The sequence below is a fragment of the Syngnathoides biaculeatus genome, chromosome 6 (assembly GCF_019802595.1).
Source record: "Syngnathoides biaculeatus isolate LvHL_M chromosome 6, ASM1980259v1, whole genome shotgun sequence".
NCBI classification, from domain to species: Eukaryota; Metazoa; Chordata; class Actinopteri; order Syngnathiformes; family Syngnathidae; genus Syngnathoides; species Syngnathoides biaculeatus.
In genome coordinates this window covers 8,273,858-8,283,241 of record NC_084645.1, presented here as the reverse complement: position 1 = coordinate 8,283,241, position 9,384 = coordinate 8,273,858, and the positions used below count along the sequence as shown (strand labels likewise).

At 38.9% G+C, this 9,384-nt stretch overlaps 1 pseudogene; it reads left to right on the top strand.

Moving 5' to 3' along the window:
• The first annotated feature begins 737 nt into the window (after window positions 1–737).
• On the top strand, window positions 738–8,855 carry LOC133502270 (homeobox protein DBX1-B-like; annotated as a pseudogene).
• The last annotated feature ends 529 nt before the right edge of the window (window positions 8,856–9,384 follow it).

Genomic DNA, 9,384 nt, shown 5'->3' with positions numbered 1-9,384 from the left:
ATGTTACTTTGAAATGAGAATGCAGAACAAATGCACTAAACAATCTACCAAAATAATGTTCCAAAACTTTAATATTCTACTGTCAGGTCATATAAACAGTTTTAACCACATATGACAACCACAAACCCACCTTTAGGATAAAGTTGTTCTTTTTTCAATTATATAGCTAAGTTTGTTGTTCAATAGCATTTACCTGTACTCTCCAGCAAAAATTTAACATGGGCATTGATTTGCAACCCTCTTAATACAGTCAGAGTAATGTAATGAGTAAAATGTTATTAGTATTCAAATACAAGGTGGCTTGGTGAAGGGTTGAAAGAAATATTTTTAAAATAATTTTTTATTATTATTTTCAGGTGCCTTGGTATCTGTAATAGAGTTGTGGCAAAACACAGCACAATATTTGATATGCCGTATCACATCTCATCATAAGCATTATTGATGGTTAAACTTGTGTCATATAAAATGATGGTTTATTACCATTTTCTTTTTTTTAAACAAAAAAAAAACATGTTAAAAGATTCCCCCCCCCCAAATAAATAAATAAAAATATTGGTCCTAGAATCAGTTACTTCTGAAAGGATGTCTATCTTCATATTGAGCATATAAAATCCACTCGGGAAAACTATTGGTGGAGTCCATGAAGTTTAAATATGGAAAGGGGAAAAAAGTCCTGTACTTGTTGGTCTCAAGTCCAATCAGGCCAGGAGCAGAGAGGTGTTGACCAATCCCTGTTCATGGACATCGTGGCAGCCTCATCCATTTGGGATGAGGGGCTGGCCGTTCAACGTGGGAACCAAAGTCGCTTCTATAAAACTTGGTAACACCCACCCAAGAAGTTGCTACTAGAAGTGCTCGCCAGGTGGCAACGACGCCAACAAGAGTCCAAAGAGGTTTGTTGTCAGCAGAGACAAACTATGATGTTTCCGTGCAGCGCTTTGCCGCATCCGCTCTACCCGCACCTGCTGCGTCCTCCGGGCGCTCTGAGCAGCCCTCTCCCCCGGTCCCTGCCGTCGGGCTACCGTGTGGAGGATCTCCTCCGAATCAGCCAACCAGCGTGTAGCTACATAGAGCGGACATTCCCGGCCGCAAACCCCGGGGACGTTCTCTCGTCGCGGCCGTCGGCACCCTGCACAGTGCGCTCCGGGCAGCCGAACCACAGCTCCGTCTCCCCGCAGTCCGCATGTCCGGCCTCCAATTGCCTCAAGTTTGGCGTCAGTGCCATACTGGCACCGTCCACCAGGAGCGGTGAGAAACTTGTTGGATTGATGGATTTGCAATGCTCCAAACTGTACAGTACAGCATATTGTTTACCTACACATCTTTGTACACGTGTTCTTTTTTTTTATGTATTTATTTTTTACTTGCAAAATGTATCAATCTACTAGTATATCTGCAGCCACTTGTCATATAACATATTTGTTTAAAATAGGTTATACAACACAATTACGTCTTTATTTGTTCATGTTTACAATACTATCAAAATCTCCTCCCAGTCAACTTTTTGAAAAGGAATTCAAGTAAAAATACATAATTATTCATTAGGACCTACTAATTATTAGCGTCTCTGGTGCTATTGATATTTGATATAATTAATTTGGCATAATGATCACTGATATTTATTAACAAATGCATATATTACTTTTGAAAAAAAATCGGCTGGAGTGGCCGTGGTATAATTATACCACAACAACCTGGGTATCACTATTTCTGTAGTTTTCATGCAGAGTTCTGAATATGTTTTCCAGGTTGCGCTTCTCCACCAGTCCACGGTTTGCAGACTAAATCGTTTCCTGTACCATTCTTGGATGCAAGTCTCCATCCTTTCATCAGAGCATCTTATTTCACAGGTAGGACTTAACCATCCCTCCAAACCGACACAAATAGTTAAGAACTGCACTATTGTGATATTACATTTATAATGCTAGATTGAGCCAATGTCTCCGTTCTCACTTTTTCTTTAAATACATGATTATCATTGTTATGGAATTTTGTGAATTCGCCATAAACTGGGCATTTTGTCCCTGCTAAAACTCAAAAGACTCTGCACAAAGTAATCACTGAAATCAATACCATTAATAGTGACAATGGTTTATGACATACTATGATGAGAAGTCAATGATAGTGTAGCAATACACACAACTGACTTTTTTTTTTTTTTTAATAACCAATTTTAGGTACACCCGCACAATCTAAATGGCAGTTCCAGAGTGTGGAAGAGAATTACATGTTTACTACTGTTCATTATTGTAGATTTATTGCATGGTGTCATCCACGTATATAAGACAAACACTTCTCCAACTTTTCATACACCAAGTCTCTGAAAAAATACTTTACTTACCAAGTGCCAGAGTCAGGACCTACATTAAAATAGATAATGATTTAATTAAAATGTATTGCACATACAATACAAATTGTGCCTGCATAAAATTTTGAAAAACAAACAGCTGCTAAAAATTAAAGGTATACTGTGTATTGTGCTAGAATGTTAAATTCAACTGAAATGCATTTAGGTGGTGATCTTTAGTTTTTCGCATACCACTGTTGCTACTGGCACTCCCTTTGACACCCTAACCGTAATGGATATGTCAAATAGTTTGGTCATTTAGCTAAAGAGGTAACCAAAATATTTTTTAAAATCCTTCAGTATGATGCAATGCAGTTTTACACAATTTCGAATCCTTTCCAGAAAATTCGACATATTTCCTTGATTTTTTTTTTTTTGTAAGAAAGAGAGGACAATTATATCAGTGTAGCAAATTTTAATCATGTGTAACTAAAACATGAAGTCCTTTTTTTCTGAAAGTGTCAATTCGAAATGATGATTATTGTCTTTGGAAAGGGAGCATTTGGACTGGAACCGATTAACATGTGTGCAGGCTACCCAAGACAATAATTTTGATGAAACTCAAGGAAAGTTTACAATAATAACATTAATAAAAACATTTTTATACACCTTAAGGCTCAAAGTTTATAGTTATAGGAGTTTAAAAAAAAAAACTCACACACTTGGTCAAATACCTTCAATGGTGAGTCCTCTTTTTTCCCAAGAGATTGTTAGGCTTTTAGCATAGAAATTTCCCCCTGAACAGCTCCACCAATTTGAAGAGCCATTTAGGGGACTGACTGCTGACATTAGGACCAGTTGTCGTCATCTAGAAATTAGTCTAGTTTGTCACGCTCCATATATATTAGTGCCATTTGTCATGGTTTAAATGTGAGGCGGGTATCTTCCCAGCTCGAGAACTCAGGGGCCTGTTCACGCGCTGTCGTTTTCCCACCAAGCTCTTCTTCCTGCTCACAAAACTGGTAGTACCGTGACCAATAAGAGCCAAAACACCCACGCACGCTAACCCATGCACTTTGTAGATAGATCTAAAGCTACAGTACGTGTCACACTACTAGTTTCACATAGATGCTCCGCATATAGGCTTCACTTTACCTAGTATGGCTTCAGCTCTTTAAAAACAAACGCTCAAAATGACTGGATGACGTGACACAACACATATCACATCTGTATTCGCTCCTGAAGCCAGGTACATACCATAACTGGCAACATCCCAGCAGCTAAAGGATAACAGAATAACAGTAGCACATTATACGGAGCTGCCTTTAATGGGCCTGTAATATACTGGCATGTCGAAAACTTTCTCCACTCAATACTTTGGAACACAATCAGCTTTCTCTCTGTATTTGCAGCCTATACAATCCCCCTTCATGCTTGATTAGAGCTAGTGTGAGTTGAGCTTTGGAGAGCCGGTCTCATTAGCATTGGCTCTGTTTGCGCCACTTGACAAATTGGAGTTTTAAACATCACATCTCAGGGAGGACAATTCTATTTAAGGCAGAGTCAAGACGATGAAAGTCCTGACTTGCTACTACTTGACAGCAGGAGCGCTGATTGAGCTGCCACAAAGGAAAAACAGAAACAATTAACAGTCTGTGAAGTGATTTTAATGGAAAATATCACTTTGGGTTTAGTAGTTTTGAAAGCAAATGGGTAAAAAAAAAAAAAAAAAGTACTATTTTCACTTAAGGTGCTGTGATGTACCTTCAAGAGCAATGGTTTTCAAAATTTTTACACCAAGTAGTAGAAAAAATACTTTCCAAGCACCATGAATAGCTTGGACATTGATACTGCGCTTAAATATTAGGTAGGGTGGAACCGCACTTAAATAATAATTCACCTACAATGTACAAACTTAATTCCAATGAAGTTGGAACATTATGTTAAACAAAAATAAATATGATACAGTACAATAATTTGCAAATGATTTTAAACCTATATTTAATTGAATGCCTGACAAAGAGAAGATATTTAATATACAAACTGATCAACTTTGCTGTTTTTAGCAAATAATCTTTAAATTAGAATTGTATGGCTGCTATATGTTTTAAAAAAAGATGGGACAGGGTCATGTGTTACGTCACCTTATCTTTTAATATCATTCAATAAAGGTTTGGGAACTGAGGACACTAATTGTTGAAACTTTGTCGGTGGAATTCTTTTCCATTGTTGATTGACGGACAGCTTCAGCTGTTCAACAGTCCAGGGTCTCCGTTTTTGCTTCATCATGCCTCACAGATTTTCAATGGGAGACAGGTCCGGACAGCAGGCAGGGCAGTTTAGTATTCACACTCTTAACTGTGATGCCACACTGTTGTATCACATCCAGAATGTGCTTGGCATTGTCTTGCTGAAATGAGAAGGGGCATCCTTTCTCAGATAGCAGAATGTGTTTCTCCAAAACCTGAATGTATCTTTCAGCATTAATGGTGCCTTCAAAGATGTGTAAGTTACCCATGCCCTTGGCACTAACACACCACCATAGCATTGCATGCTTGCTGGCTTTGCATCCATAACAGTCCTTCCTCTTTGGCCCAGAGGTTGCAATGCCCACAATTTCCAAAAACAATTTGAAATATGGACTCATCGAACCACTGAACACTTTTCAACTTTGCACCTGTCCATCTTAGATGAGCTTGGGTCCAGAGAAGCCAACAACGTTTCTGGGTGTTTTTGATGAATGGCTTTTGTTTTGCATAGTTGAGTTTTAAGTTGCACTTAGGGATATACAACCAATCAGTATTTACTGAAATTGGTTTTCTGAAGTGTTCCTGAGGCCATATGATCGTATCCTTTACACATTGATGTCGGTTTTTGATGCCTGCTGAAGGGATCCAAGGTCAAGGGAATTCCTTGTTAGTTTTCGGCCTTGCCGCTGATTTCTCCAGATTCACTGAACCTTTTAATGATATCATGGATTGTAGATTAGGAAATCCCTGAATTGGTTGCAATTGTATGTTGAGGAACATTGTCGTTTAACTGTTCGACAATTTTGCTCATGCATTTGTTCACAAAATGGTGAACTTCGCCCCAATTTAGGGACCTCTTCCCAATTTGTCACGTGGCAACGGTGCACGGGCGGACCAATTGCAGGACTCCAAAACGAGGACATGATATTCAGTGGGTTTTATTAAAAACGAATAGTTGTGCACGACAACACAGTCCAAGAAGTCAGGATCCAAAACACAAGAAACAATGTCCAATAACTACGAGTCAACTAAAGAGCTGAACCAAAAGCGTGACTGGGCTATAATGGCGCAGTGGTGGAGTAAACCTGGATGCAGGAAAGCATACTCAACGAACTGGCAAAAAACAGTGACAAAACTCCAATTTAAATACATTGTCTAATCACAGTGCCTCATGTGACACAGTTGTGATCGGCAAGAGGTGTCAGACATGAAACTGCTCGGAGCGGTGGACAGGCCACGCCTGTCTTGGCTGTGGTCCAGCCTTGCTCATGACACAATTAGCCTGTTTACCTGTGGGATGTTCCAAACATGTGTTTGGTGAGCATTCTTCAACTTTCCTTTTTTGTTTTACGTTTTTTCCATCTGTCCCAGCTTTTTGGGAATGTGTTGTAGCCAGAAAATTCTAAGTTTATGATTATTTGCTAAAAAAATACATTTGAACATTAAATATCTTGTCTTTGTAGTATATTCAATAAAATATATGTTTACCGGGATTTACAAGTCATTGTAGTTTGGTACATACCGACGGGCATACTGACGAGTGGCACTCATACCACACTTTGAAAATCACTGCTCTAGAGTGAATTATATCACAATAAGAGTACTCACAACATTACATGAACTGAGATACTATCATGTGTAAATTACATTTTCCCTGCTTCAAAAGGATAAATCTGGATCAGATTGAATCCAGATGACTTCTGACTTGAGCTCAAAATGGTTTTGGAAGAGGAAAAAAAATATTTTTTGGTTTGTTTGTTTTTGTTTGGGTTTTTGTTTTTGTTTTTTCTCTTTTAGAACGTTGTCAGTGATAGATTGTACTGGTCACCTATGAGCAAACAATAAACCAAGTCACAGTCTCTTTGGAATACGATGATTAATTACTCATAATGAAAATCATTGTTAACCTAAATGAACCTTTTTCCTCAAGTCTCTCAGTTTAAGAAACAGTTAGTGTACTGGCATAATTGCTAGCAGGCAATGGTTATTTTTGACTCAATGTTAATGTATCAATTAAAAAAATGTCTATACTCTTGATTTCAAAATTTTTTTGTAAGCGTTGCTTGTCATGGTAATTTGCAAAGGTTGAATGGGACAAAGTGTTTCTTTTTGTCCGAAAATGTTCATAAATAGCTTGGATTATTCTACTAGTCTGACGAAATAATGCTCCTGATGTTTTATGAACTCTCAACGGGTTGTATATCATTATTATTGGCATATGCATACTGACGGGCATACATAGATGTTAATGTTACATAATTTTCCTAAAATTCTTTTTTATCACATGTTGCATTTTGTCGCTGCAGCTTCCTCCTCCTCTGTGGTCCCTGTCCCAGGAACCTTTTCATGGCCATTGGCCCCCAGAGGGAAGCCTAGACGGGGCATGCTGCGACGAGCCGTTTTCTCAGACCTCCAGAGAAAGGCGCTAGAGAGAACTTTCCAGAAGCAGAAGTACATCAGCAAGCCAGACAGGAAGAAGTTGGCCAGTAAACTGGGACTCAAAGACTCACAGGTAGTAGATACAGTATCAAAGCCAACCTTGTGTATTTTGTTTAGTTTTTTCAATGTAGATGAATGAAAACATTCCTAAATGAACTCAAATAGACATATTCCATATCGGTTTTGTCATTGGTCAATTAAATAAGGTAATTTCTCACTTCAGAATATGATTCGTAGCATGTGACTCACACCAATTGTATTATTAGGTCACATAAACACCAAATATGTGAAGTCAAAATGGATGCCTTACTCATAACTTTCAGGGAGTTCAAAGGAAGAAAAGAAAATGAAAGCAATGGGAAAATGTGTAATTATATACAGTACAATAAAAGAAAGGCAGCACAGTTTACCTGTGGTGAACACGTCTATCTCACAGTTGTGCAGTTCCGATTTCAAATCTGGGCTCTGCTCTTCCTCTTCCTGTGTGGAATTCACTTTTACCCCTTTCTTGTGCGGGGTTTACAGTGGGTACTCCAGCTTCCTCCCGTAATCCAAACTATGCATATGAGGTTATTCGAGACTCTAAATTGTCCAAAGGTATGATTAAGAGTGTGAGCAGTTCCACGTTTGTCTCTTGTGTTCTGTCATCTTGCCCAAAGTCAGCTGGGATAGGCTCCAAGCTCAGCTGTGTTCCTAATGAGGACAGCGTCTGTCACGGACATGGAAGTAAAATGCAAAAAAAAAAAAAATTAAATCCCATTATTTTTTATATTTCATTATTATATTTACAATGTACTAAAGTATAATCATTTTCTGGGGTTAAAATTTAATTTCAGGTTGAAAGGATTTTGACTAATTATGGAGTGCCCTTTAAACAATTAGTTTAATGATTCAGGACATAATGTTATTATTATTATTATTATTAGCTAATGCGACAGACATTGAAGTGTCTGCAGTAACTACAAAAATTTTAACTGTAAAACGTTAATGCAGATGAGACAATGCCAAAAGCTTAAGCCACAGTACCTTGGGGGGGGGGTCACTCGGACATGAAGAGTGCGAGTGCGGACTTCACAGCTCAGGTCTGTGACCTCCTCCCAAGGCAACTTCCGCTTGTGGAGGTCTGCTTGGAATTCCTTATACTTTGCATATACCTCACGCGCTTCAACCTCCTGGTTGGAGAAAATCATTATCTTCATCCGCCATGTCGAAGACTGTCAATGTGCTACTCAAATGCTGCATTTAAAGGGAATTAGAGGAGCTGCTAAAATTTGATAGAATTGAAGTTGACTGCGATGACACCCACAGCAGTGTCGACGTCCAACTTTCAATGCGCTGGGCTACTCCATTTCACAAAAGTAGCAACGAGTTACACCAAGCTGATTTGCAGTCAGTCATGAAAAAGCCCCTGCTGTCATATGTAGAGCAAGCAGTATGATCATCTGGACTTGTATTTTTCTCTCTGCTAGGTGAAGATTTGGTTTCAGAACCGCAGGATGAAATGGAGAAACTCAAAAGAAAGGGAGCTGCTGTCGACGGGTGGATGCCGTCAGCAGACCCTCCCCACCAAAACCAACCCCCATCCAGACCTTACGGATGTGGGCAGCACCTACTGCCACAGTGGGCTGGAGAGGACTGCAGCCACCAGTCAAGGACAGTTGGAGGGACATCTGCCCATTTATGGTCATCACCACCATCATGGCTCCTCCAATTCAGAGTGCAGTAAACAATCAGAATCAGAAAGTGAGGAAATCACGGTTTCATAATTGAGAAAGAAGAATTCCTTGGAGTACAGTTGATTTACAATATCAATTAGGAGGGATGATGATTAAAAATGACCACAATGGCTTCTGTTTGCCTTGTGAAAGGATGTATTCTCTCTGCAGCTAATTCCTATTTCTGTACAGTATTTTGTATTAGTAATGTTATATTTAGAACAATATATTGTCTACATGTAAAATACATCCTGAACAATTTTAGATTGACTATTTGTAGAATATTGTATTTTTTCAAGTCAAACGTATACAGTACAATTTTTCCATCAGACTATATATTTGTAATCTTTATTTTAACGAAAAAATCTGGAAAAACTCAAAATAAATGTCATGAATTACTTCATCTCAGGTTTTTACTAGCACAGTAAATTTGCCCATTACTTCACGCTTTCCTAATACTCTGGCACTCGTTTCATTCCACATTCCCTAATCAGTCCTCATAGTTTAAAATAAGCCTGTAGGTGCAATGTGGGTCAATACCCACTATTAGTCAACGACCAGCACAGGGTGTACTTAGCCTCTCACCCCGAGTCAGATAGGATAGGCTCCAGGAGGCCCCCCAACTCATGAGAATAAGCAGTGTAAAACATTGATTGGTTGGATGTGTGGTGCATTTTTTCCTCCTCACATGGCA